The sequence below is a fragment of the Elephantulus edwardii genome, unplaced genomic scaffold (genome assembly GCF_000299155.1).
Source record: "Elephantulus edwardii isolate Elephantulus edwardi_28Jun2011 unplaced genomic scaffold, EleEdw1.0 scaffold00048, whole genome shotgun sequence".
In the NCBI taxonomy this organism is placed as follows: Eukaryota; Metazoa; Chordata; class Mammalia; order Macroscelidea; family Macroscelididae; genus Elephantulus; species Elephantulus edwardii.
Genome location: NW_006399798.1, coordinates 198,217 through 211,102, shown reverse-complemented (window position 1 = coordinate 211,102; position 12,886 = coordinate 198,217). Strand labels below are relative to the sequence as shown.

At 42.5% G+C, this 12,886-nt stretch overlaps 1 protein-coding gene and 1 pseudogene across 1 annotated transcript in view; both read right to left on the bottom strand.

Annotated features, from left to right (window-relative positions):
- The window catches only part of B3GNTL1 (UDP-GlcNAc:betaGal beta-1,3-N-acetylglucosaminyltransferase-like 1), a 136,892-nt gene that overhangs the window by 46,802 nt on the left and 77,204 nt on the right, over nt 1-12,886 (bottom strand). The gene's annotated exons all lie outside the window — the stretch shown is intronic.
- LOC102845813 lies at nt 10,843-11,667 on the bottom strand (annotated as a pseudogene).

Genomic DNA, 12,886 nt, shown 5'->3' with positions numbered 1-12,886 from the left:
TGATGGCCGTCACCCTCATGACATCATAGAAGGCATCAACAGTGGTGCTGTGGAATGCCCAGCTAGCTAAGGAACTACAGATGAAAATATTTCAATAAAGGATTATTTGTTAACCAAAAAAAAAAAAAAGAAAGGTCCCTCACTGCAGATTTTCCCAATGCAGTGCATCTCCTTATTTCCTGACTGCTCATACCAAGGGTGTTAATAGTGGATCCAAGCAAGATGAAGCTGTTGACAGTTTCAATCTCTTCTCCATTCATCATGGCACTGCCTATTGTATTGGTCCAGTGGTAAGAATATTTGTTTTCTTGATATTGAGACACAATCCATACTGAAGGCTGCATTTCTTGATCTTCTGCAACAAGTGCTTCAAGTCCTCTACACTTTCAGCAAACAAGGTTGTCTTATTGATGAGTCTCCCTCCAATCCTGGTGCCACACTCCTCTTCATAGAGTAAAGCTGCTCAGATAATTTGCTCAGCATATAGATTGAACAGGTATGGAGATAGAATACATCCCTGATGCACTCCCTTCCCATTTCCAAACCATGCAATGTTCCCCTGCTCCGTTAAAAAAAACACCAAAAAAAACCAGCCTCCTGCTCCAGGTAGAGGTTCCTCATGAGCACAATCAACTGCTCTGAGGTTCCCATTCTTCTCAATGTCAGCCACAACTTGTCATGACCCACACAAATGCCTTTGCATAATCAATAAAGCACAAATAAACATTCTTCTGGTATTCTTTACTTTCAGTCAGGATCCATCTGACATCAACAATGACATCCCTGGTGCCACAGCATCTTCTAAATCTCTCTTGAACTTCTGGCAATTACCTTTCTATTTACTGGTCCGGCCATTTTTAATAATATTTAACAGTATTTTGCTTGCATGTGATATCAACAATACTGTCCGATAATTGTCATTCAATTGGATCACTCTTCTTGGGAATAGGAACAAATATGCATTAAAAGGATTTTTGTCTTCTTGATGTTGAGGTGTAATCTATACTGAAGGCTGCATACTTGGATCTTCTGCAGTGTTTCAAGTTCTTTTCACTTTTTGCAAGCAAGGTTGTGTCATGTGCATAATGTAGATTACTGAAGAGTTTTTCTCAAATCCTGATGGCCATATTTTTCTTTATATAGTTAAGCCTCTCAAATTATTTGCTCAGCATACAAATGAAATAAGTATAGCAAAAAGGTACAACCCAGATGAACACCTTTCCTGGTCAGAAACCATTTACTACTTCTTTGCAGTACGTAGCCCCTTCTTCTCAAGCTAAAAGAGTTGAAGAAAAATATTCAAGCCTCAGGCTGCATACTGAAGGATTCTATGGGCATTTTGTGTGTGTGGAGGGGGGAAAAATTCTAAGTGATGAATAACGCATCAAAAGAAGAAGAAAGAAATACAGAGTCATTGTGCCCAAAAGAATTGCTTGACAGTGCATCATTTTAGGAAATAGTATATGATCAAGAGATGACAGTACTGAAGGAAGAATTCCACACTGTGCTAAAGGCCCTGGCATTAAAAAAAAAGCCCCCCTGAACTGACAGAACACCAACTGAGGTGTTGGAGTAAATTGACACTGCTCTGGGCATGTTCACTCATGTACACCAAGAAAAGTGGAAGACAGCTATCTGGCTAAATGACTAGTCCATATGTGTGCCCATTTAAAAAAAAAAAAGGAGATCCAACATAATGTGGAAATGATGGAATAATATGACTAAGTATCACATGCAAGTAAAATATTGCTGAAGATTATTTAAAAAATAATACAACAAAAAGATAAAGGAAAACAACCCAGTTGAAAAGTGGGCACCGGATATGAACAGACACTTCACCAAAGAAGATATTCAGATGGTGAACAAATACATGAAGAAAAAAAATGTTCAAAATCCCTAGCTCTAAGAGAAATGCAAATCAAAGCAACTATGAGATATCATCTCACCCCAGTAAGAATAGCAAAATTCAAAAGAGCAGCAAACAACAAATGCTGATGAGGTTGTGGAGAAACTAGAACCCTTACTCACCACTGGTGGTAGTGTAAAATGGTGCAACCACTCTGGAAGGCAGTATGGCGCTTTCTCAAAAAGTTACAAATAGAGATACCATTTGACCCAGCAATTCTATTCCTGAGACTATACCCTAGAGAAACCATAACTGCCACCCAAGCAGATATATGCACACCCATGTTTACTGTGGCTTTGTTCACAACAGCAAAGAGCTGGAAACAACCCAAGTGCCCATCAACAAATGAATGGCAAGAGAAGCTGTGGTATATTCGCACAATGGAATACTATGCTGCACTGAAAAACAAGGAACTCATGAAATATTCTACAAAATGGATGGCCCTGGAGGACATTATGCTGAGTGAAATATCTCAGTCACAAAGGACAAATACTGCATAGTGCCACTGTTGTAAAGCAGGTCTGACATCGGAGTTGAGGGGAAGCTAAGAAGGGATAAATAATATATACTGCATTGAAACAGATGAGGGAGAGAACTGTTTAGGAGGAATATATGATTAGGTATTATTGTCATGACAAGAGTCCAGAATGAAAGCTGCATAGGGAGTGGACTGGGGGTGGGGGGCAGAGATGGTATAACAATGAAACAATTTTTTTTTCAAAGAGAAAAGCGAACTAGGGGGGAGGGATGGGCAGGGAGGAAACTGCAACAATGAATGACTGGAAATCCAAAGTCTCCATAAACTTTCATGAAAATAAAAATATTTTTTAAAAAATAGCTGGAAAAGTACACTGACAGAGAACTGACAGAAATTCAAGCTGGATTCAGAAGGGGCCAAGGGATATAATTATTGATATCAGATGGATCTTGGTTGAAAGCAGAATATGCCAAAAAGATGCTCAGAAATAAGAATCACTTCTTTAACACTGTAAATCATGAATAAATACGGTACAAAATTAGATCTCAATGCATCCCTGAGTGGATAGAAGGCAGGAAGGAAGCTGCAGGTGGTGGGGAAGGATTTGGTGTCCTGCTATACACAGAATACAGAACAGAATCCTGTGCAAAATACACCATATAGTCTGTCTCCTAATCTGGCTAGCAAGTCACTTTTATTAGCTTTGTTAAATAGTTTCAAGTGATTGCATTATAAAGTGGCCAGAGGTTAAAAAGGACTTAAAGTAACTAAATTCTGACACTTTACATATGCTAGAACCAGGATAGGAGACCTGATGTAGCTAGCCAAAAGTGAGTGACCAGGGGCCAATGAGAGCCAGGTTCTGGGGTCTGCCATGGTAACTTTCATCATGGTGCCACTGCTGCTAAAGGGTACTGTGCCAAGTTCCTTCATGCCATATGGAAACAGAGGGTAGTGGGCTAAGAACAAAGCTGTGGGCAGAAAACAAAGGACAGGTGTGATTGGCTTAAGACACTGGTGTCATAGTCCACACACAGAACCAGGGCTCAGGGTGCCTGGCCAGCTGAGGTGGGTGCTCAAGTCCAGTACTGACCATACAGCCCAAGGAGCTTCCCACTGACAATATTCCTTTCAGCTGTCCCAGAAGTCATGCACTAGGCATGGCACTATGGAAAATGGCATGAAGGAGGGCTACAGAAAAGAGACGGAGACTGAGAGCAGCTGACTGGACCTGATTCCATGCCCTGGATGCTGCCCTGGGAAGCAAGGTGCTCTGTGTTGATCCTGCGTGTCCTCATGGAGAATTCTCGGGACAGATAAGTGTTTCATCTGAGGAACACTCCTCTCATTGCAGTGAAGTGGGTTGCTATCAACCCGGGAGTTCTACTCTAGGAGGTTTTTTGGTTTTTTGTTTTTTCAGAGCCACCAAACAACCACAAGTGGAACCTTTATTGCTCCAACACTTTACATATAAAAAGCACAATCTATTGTATAATTATTCCAACTTCTCAACTCATGCACTGTACAGACATTCCCTCGCATGATGGGTGCCTTTCAGGGGCAGCAGCTGCACATGTCTGAGCCCCCTTTGCAGATGCAGCCATGGGCACACTGCCTGGGGGCAGCAGGGACAGCAGCTTTCCCGACACATTTTACAGTTACAAGTTGTGCATTTACAGTTATCCCCACAGATGCAGATTCCTCCAGACATGCAGGTGCAGTCACTGGGGTCCATGGTCCACGTAGTTCGGGTTTTGAAGTTGTCTGAGCAGGGAAGGTAGGCTGAGTAGGAGGTATTTTTTTAAAAAGATTTCCTTTAATTCAGTTACATTATTTACAGAGAGCTGTTCACTTTCTAAACAACATCTGAAAGCAGTATTCTGAAATATTTTCTCTGTTAAGTGGCTGGTGGTAACAGATGAATCCTGAGAATGAAAGGTGAAGACAATGAGCCAAAAGAGGTATTGCATGACCATCAGAGAACACCTTCCAGCCTCTGGTCAGCTGCCATTGTTACTTTTATTGACGTCTCTAAATGGTGCAAGTGATTATAAAGACTATGGCCCAAATCAGATGCACCTTAGTCTCCAGACTGACATCATTGCTCTTCAGCACTTTGGAGAGGTCTCTGACAGCAGACTTTCCCCTGGCTGCTGGTACCTAAGAGTGTTGATTGTCGATCCTAGCAAAATGAAGCTGTCAACAATCTCAGTCTCTTCACCATCTATCATGATGCGGCCAATTGGCCCAGTGGTGAGAATCTTTGTTTTCTTGATGCTGAGTTTCAATCCATATTGATGGCTGCAGCTGCAGTCCTTGACCTTCTGCAGCAAGTACTTCAAGTCCTCCTCAGTTTCAGTAAGCAGGGTTGTGTTATCTGCATAACACATATTATTGATGAGTCTTCCTCTGCTCCTGATGCCACATTTCTCCTCATAGAGCCCGGCTTCCCAGATAATCTGTTCTGCATACAGACTGAAAAGATACGGAGATAGTACACATCACTGGCGTATACCCTTCAGAAAGGTGGACAGTGACTAGGGATGATAGAAGGAGAATTGATGTCTTTTAGCTGTAGTGCTGGACAAGTGTCGAATGTACCATGGACTGCTAGGAGAACAAACACATTCATCTTACAGAGGGTGAGACCAGGCTGCTCCTTAGAGGCAAGGATTCTGAAGCTTCATCTGATATACTTTGGACATGCTGCAAGGAGGGACCAGTCCTTGGAGAGGGATGTGATGCTTGGGAGGGTGGAGGGACAATGCAAGAGAGGAAGATCCTCGATGAGATGGATTGATTCAGTAACTGGGCTAATGGTGGTAGGTGTGTCAGAGACAATAAGATTGGGAAGGGATAGAGCCAGATTTAGGGCGGTTGTGCGTAGGGTCGCTATGAGTTGCAGGTGAATTGACAGCACATAACAACAACAACTGGTGCCAGTGGGTAAGTGTCAATCCCTAGTTGAGAGGTTGGCAGTCTGAACCTACACAGAGGCCAGGTGACCTACTTCTGGAAAAGCCTAAAGTGCATTTCACTTGCACTTATGGAGGCACCACGAATACCCATTTCTCAGTCAGACCCCCAGATCAACTACTCTGTACCCCTTCATCTTTTTCTTTCTAGCATACATTAACCATTAACTTCCTCCTGCTGCCAATCCACAGTAACTGATCTTTGCTCCAGGGAGATCTGCCTATTCTAGAGATTTCCTATTCATTTCATTTGCCCATTATTGCAGATGGACATCTAAGTTGTTCTTTGGCTGCTGTGAACACTGGTGAGAAGGTACTTACCTGTTTGAGTCCCTGCTTTCAAGTCTTTTGGGTCAATCCCAGGATTGGAGTTTCTGGGTCACATGGTAATTTTATGTTGAGCTTTTTTGGACAGCTGCCAAACTCTTACTTTTCCCCTCACAGTGGTTGCATCATTTTCCATCCTACCAGCAATGCACAAAGTTTCAGTTTCTCCATATCCTTGCCCAAATCTATTTTTCACATTCTTTATAACAGCTGTGCCAGCAGGTGAGCAGCAGCAACTCACTGGGGTCTTCATTCGCATTCCACGATGACCAGTGTTGGCTCCCGAGACAAAGGTGACATGTCCTTGAATGCGAGTTAGGCGCTTGAGCCCACCCTCACCTGTAACAGGGTCCTCATCACAAGCCTTTCACTTGCCACATGTGTAGGTCTTAAGTATTGAAGTGTTTCAGCCTTTTGTTGTACTAACCCCAAAGCTGACCAACATGGAGTTGATGCAGATGGTGGGTGACTTGACATGGCACAGCAGAGCAGAGCTGGTGCATGGTGTTTTCCAAAGGTGTAAATATTTTTTCCATTTATATCTTATAAAAAAAACCTTAAATTTTATTATTTATTTTAATGAAAGTTTACAGAGACTTTGGATTTCCATTCATTCATTGTTTCACTTTTCTCCCTGCTCCTCCCCCCACCCCCTGCCACCAGTTCACTCTTCTCATTGAAAAGTAAAAGAAAAATTCTTTCATTGTTATACAGTCCCTGCCCCCAGGTCCACTCCACTATGCAGCATTCGTTCTGGACTCCTGTCATGACAATAATACCTAATCCTATATCTCTTTTAAAAACAGTTTTCTCCCTCATCTGTTTCAATACAGTATACATTATTGAACCCATCTTCCTCCGTCTCTCCCAACCCCGATGTCAGTCCAGTTTTACAATAGTGGCACTCTGCAGTATTTGTCCTTTTGTGACTGAGATATTTCATTCAGTGTAATGTCCTCCAGGGCCATCCATTTTGTATAATATATCGTAAGTTCCTTGTTTTTCAATGCAGTGTAGTATTCCATTGTGTGAATATACCACCGCTTCTTTATCCATTCATTTGGTGATAAGCACTTATGTTGTTTACAACTCTTTGCTATTGTGAACAAAGCCACGATAAACATGAGTGTGCATATATCTGCTTGGGTGGCGGTTATGGTTTCTTTGGGGGTATATTCCCAGTAGTGGAATTGCTGGGTCAAATGGTATTTCTATTTCCAACTTTTTGAGAAAGTGCCATACTGCCTTCCATAATGGTTGCACCATTTTATACTCCCACCACCAGTGAATAAGGGTTCCAGTTTCTCCACAACCTCGCTAGCATTTGCTGTTTGCTGCTCTGTTAAATTTTGCTATTGTTACTTGGGTGAGATGATATCTCATACTTGTTTTGATTTGCATCTCTCTTAGAGCAAGGGATTTTGAACATTTCTTCATGTGTTTGTTTGCCATCTGACTGCCTTCTTTGGTGAAGTGTTTGTTCATATCCTGTGATCATTTTTCAATTGGGTTGTTACCTTATAAAAAACTTTTTAAAAAATTTTATATTGGTTTGCATACAGACTTTGTATACATGTTCCATTCATGTACATTGTGTTTCATGCATTCCTTCATTCACATTGTGTTTCATATGATCATTCCCATACACTGTGTTTTATAAAATTAATCCTCATTGAACTCATGTAGACACTCTCATCCTTCCCCAGACTGACTGTTAGAGTTGAACTGCTGACCTTTCCATAGGCAGCAGAGCACTCTAGCCACATTACCACCAGAATACCTCTCTTGCGATAACTGCACTCAACTTCTTGTTGTGTTAGAGATGACTCACAGCTGATCCCCCAGGAGGGCTTTGGAGGCTGTAAATGGCAAGGGTGGAGATTGCTTCTCTTCCTCCTGTGGGGTCGCTGGTGCATCTGAATCACCCAAGGTGGGACCTTAGGGTTAGCAGCACACCTCCCTCTGGACTGTACCACCAGAGGTCCTCAAGTGAGAAGTGCTAAGGCAAGGCTAACCAGGAACCATATGCACTTGTTCAAGCTCACCCAGGCATCCTGAAGGACACCTGGTAACAGATCTTGTTGGTAACCCGGGACTGCCTTTACCTACAGGCCATGCATGCCTTGTTGGAAGAATGTGTGTTCAAGTCCTTTGCCCTTTTTTGGTAGAGTTTTTGTGTCTGAGTGCTGCTGCACATACCTGTAAAGTGCATCTGGTTTGTAAACGACATGCCTTCCTTTTGTGCACATGGGTGTGCCTACCACTTACAGCCACAGTGGTCTGCCTCTGTCTCACATCAACACTGAGCGTGTGTGACTAGCCCCTGGCCTGGGCCCATCTAGTTCCTAAGGTAGTGTGCCTTCTCTCTTCCTTCTAGATTCTGAGCTGGATCGAAATGGAAACATTTTAGCCGAAAGTTACAGGAGGCGCAATTGTTACCCAAGCAGCAGGTGTCCATGGAGCTGCTTGTGGAAGCAGGAGCAACACTTGGGTGTGAAGACAGTAAGAGGACAAACTATCTCAGGGGCTGGCAGGTGGTGAGAGAGCTCCATCCTTTCAGGAATGGACAGCAGAGAGGCTCCTGACTGGGAGAGCAGGTGCAAAGCAGGGTTGGAGGGAACAAACTGGCAGGGTAGCAGCAGGCTAGACAGCTGGAAGGCCTGCAGGGAGCAGCGCTCTGTGGGCAGGGCCAGGAAGCAGAGCAAGAGCCAGAGTGAGCAGCTGCTGACGAGCATTTCATCGTCCCTGGAATGCAGATGCCTGAATTTTTATCTGCTGAAATGCAGAGGTGATCACTGCTATGGAAAATGTTAACTCAGCCAAGATAAATCCTGAATCACCCAAAAATGGGAGCCAAGTCAAGATTTATCAAGATATTTCCTATAAGAACTAAAGTTTTAGGATAGCAATCAACAAAGAAAGAACAGAAAATAAGGGGGCAAAGATGGTTTAACAAAGTGAGGGAAATTCAAAGAATGTGTTCTTGAAAACAATGTATTTGAATTTTGTACATAAACTAAAAGAAAATAAAAAAAGAAAGGAGGTGACAGGTTAAGGGAGAAACAGCTGGGTGAGTCCTGGTAACAGCATGGGCAGCTCTCTGGGTGCGCACGCAAGGATAAAAAAATGGTACAGCTGTAATAAGCCCAATGCTGAGACCAGGGTCTTCAAAGTCCACACACTATAGTGCATCAGGATGAAACCATTCAGGTGTGGCAGCAAAAGAATCCCGGGCGGTGCCAGGCAGGAGGAGCACAGTGCAGACAGATGGTGAGATGGCGGGCAGGTAAGGAGCCTGCATCATCAAGCCAAATCTGACAAAAGAGATGCAAGAACTGTGCACTAAAGACTACAACCGACTGCTGAGAAATCAGAGAGGATCTATGTAAATGGAGAGATACGTTTTGCTCCTATATCAGTATCCTCAGTATTATGATGTCACTTTTATACACACAGATCCTAAGCCACCTCAGTCAAAACCAAGCAGGCTCTTCTGTAGGAATTGACAAACTAATTCTGAAAGTCAGTGGGATCTGGATTAGTTGGGATCTTACACAGCTTGCTCTCAAGACTTGTTATAAAATTACATCAAAGAAAGCAGTGGCATCAAGAAACAAACAAACAAACAAAACCCAATGGAGGAGAACAGAAACCAGAGACTCATGTATATATACATCAGGTCAAATAATATGGCCAAAGATTCAAAGGCATCTCAGCAGAGAAAAGAGTGTGTTTTCAGCAAAAGATGTTGGGGAAATAACACAATTATATACAGACTATTAGAAGCTGTCACCCTTCAAAAAATTCAAGTTGTCAATGAAAGGATTTTTCTTTTACTTTTCAAAATGAAGCCGGCATAACGGAGTGGTCTTGGGAGGAGGGATTGTATAACAGTGAAAGCATTTTTCTTTTACTTTTCAAAGAGAAGAGTGAGTGAGGGAGTAGGTTAGGCAGGGAGAAAAGTGCAACAATGAATGGATGGAAATCCAAAGTCTTTGTAAACTTTCACTAAAACTGATAAAAAAATAAAACAAATTTCAAAAGATTAAGTTGTTAATTATTTCATTTTTCTTGGATCCACAATCTACACCATGGTAGTGGCAATCAAGAAATCAAAGATATGTTGCATTGGCAAGTCTGCTGTCAAGGACCTGTCCAAAGTGCTAAAGAGCAACAAAGTCAGTTTAAAGGCTAAGGTTACCCCAAATAAAAGTCATGATATTTTCAATTGCTTCCTATGCATCTGAAAGTTGAACAATGAATAAAGAAGACTGAAGAAGAACTGATGCTTTTGAACTGTGGTGAAGAGTACTGAATATCCCATAGACTGCCAAAAGAATAAACAAGTCTGACTTGGAGGGAGTGCAATCAGGGTGCTCCTTAGGAGCAAGGATGGTGAAACTTCTTCTCGCATACTTTGTGCATGTTGTCAGGAGGGGTTACTCCTTGGAAAAAAAGGTATCTTACTTGGAAAGGTGGAGGGTCAGAAAGAGAGGAAGACCCTCAAGTAGATAGATGGGTTGACACTCTCTGCAACAATGGGCTTGCATATGTCACAGATGGAAGGGAAGATAGAGTAAAGCTCAGATCGGTTGTTTATAGGCTTGCTATGAGCTGTAGTGGACATTACAACCTAATAATATGCCAAGTATGAATTTGAAATAATGCAAAATTAACTCATATACCTAGTAGTTAAAACTTAAACTATTAAACTTCTAGAAGAAAACAAAGCATAGTGTTTTTATGATCTTAGGTTACATGCCAAAGATTTCTAGATGCAATACCAAAAACATATTCTGTTAAAAAAAAACAAACCCTGTTGAATTATATTTCAAAATGAAGAACTTCTGCTCTTTGAAAGACACTCCCCCACCATGTGTGCACTGGTATACTGACAAAACCTTACATTCAGATAAGGTGTGACAGGCCAGAAAGCTTCTTTAGGCCTGTAGCTACTAATGAAAACTTCCTAGTGGAAAGATTTACTGGAACTCAGTGTATGTGGGGCTTACAGAGAGGCCAGCCATGGGGGAGTCCTATATGAATCTTTTATGGACAACAGTTACCTCCCTAAAATGGCATAAATGATCAGGATATTGACAGTGGCCCACAATGGGTAGAGCTAAGAGTCCTACAATGACTGGGATGAGCACTCTTCAGAGGAGCTGAGTGAGGCCTGGACACTCCTGGCTGGTCCACCAGTGAAGGCCTGAGGGAGATATCTTCTCATCTTTATTGCTTTCCAGGGAGAAGGGTGGGATCCATACATCAAAGTGAGAGCCACTGGTCTCTCGAAGCAGAAGGTGTGTCCCTTTTGTCTGACTGTACAGAAGAAGCCTTTCAAAGAAATTGTATGAGATGGGAACCTGCTCATTGGAGGTATAGGAAAGGCTGTACATAGTCCTGACATAGTGGGTGCCCTAGTCCAGGCCTGGGATAGCATAGAGGGCCCGGCTATTGTCATGGCTAGCCAGGAATGTTACAACTTCTGTCTGAGATCTCTGAGATACGTGTGGTCAGTCTCAGCATCCCATAGCACCAGACAGTAAGTGTGGGTTTTGCCTTTATTGTCCTTGAACCATGACCAGCAGGGTTTTCTACTTTTTCTAGAGCAGTAGAAGCCACATCCAGGTCATACAGTCTGGCCTGCCAGGGAAACAGGATAACACTCAGTAGCCAAAAACACTATGATCGAAAAGCTGCCCTGTCATGTATTTTCCATTCTCTTTTGACACCTCAAATACATCAACTGTCTCCAAAACATTGCTCTCTAGTCAGTTTCCAGATGAGAGGTGCCCCTGTGTCATCATGGTTGCTGCTGCTGAGAAGACCCCAGCTCCAGCTGCCAAACAGAGTGGCCACGGCCTCCAGGCTCCAGTCAGCAATCGCAACCACCAGTGGCTTGTGGTCAGGGCCCACCATGTCCCACCCGAGCACCCACTAGCTTGATGATACAGGTTTCGACCTGTGGCTGGCAACATTCCACTCCCCTCAAAGACACCTTTTATAAAATTAAAGAAAAGCCACTGACTCAGGGTAAATATTTGGAAATTACCTATCAGACAAAGGACTTGTACAGAGGACATATAAAGACCCTTAAAATGCAGTAATAGTAATAAAGAAAAGAATCTATTCACTAAAAGAGCAAAATACTCCCAAAAGACATCTCACTAATGAGGATATATGGGTGACCAATACTAGTTAGTGAAGAAATGCAAGTTAAAATGATGGTATCAATACACATCCCTGAAATGATTACATTTATAATTATTAACCGTAGCAGGTGATGCCACTGAGGACATTGGAGGCACCAGAACTACCAGATACTGCAAGGGGAACATGAAATGACAGCCCAACTGGAAAACAACCTAGCAATTTCTAGAAAACCCAAGCCCACACTTCCATGACCCAGCATTTATATTCTAGGTATTTACCTTGGAGAAAGGAAAGCAATTATGTCCAAAGATGGGGTCACAGATATTGATAGCAGTTTTATTTGTGGTGGACTTAAAACAGCTGAGAGCAAGGTGTAGAGTTCTACATGGTTTAAAACTAAGAAAGGTGTATGTCATCTATCTACATACCTATCTACCTATCTTCATACCTATTCGATCTGTGTGCTGAGCAGATTATTTGAGAAACTGGACTCTGAAGAAGAATGTGGCATCAAGATCGGAAGAACACTCATAAATAACCTATAGATGACAACCTTGCTCGCTGAAAGTGAGGAGCACTTATGTGCTTGCTGCAGAAGATCAAAGAGTACAGTCTTCATTATGGATTGCATCTCAACATCAAGAAAATAAACATTCCTACCACTAGCCTCACAGGCGGAATCATAGAAGATAGAGGAAAGGCTGAAATGTCAATGATTTCGTCCTACTTGGAACCACAGTCACCTTCCTTGGCACTAGGAGCCAGAACAGGGAACATGCTATATTGGGAAAGTCTGCAATCAAGGACCTCTCTAAATTATCAAGGAGCAATGATGTCAGTTTGAGAACTAAGGTGGCTTGATTCCAAGTCTTTTCCATCACTTGCTATGCCTCTGAGAGCTGGACAAAGAGTAAGCATGATAGAAGAATCAATGTCTTTGAGTTGTGGTGCTGGAGAAGAGTGATGAATAACCCATGGATTGCCAAAAGAACAAACAGACGTGTCTTGGAGAGGGTGCAGCCAGAGTGCTCCTTGGAGGCCAAG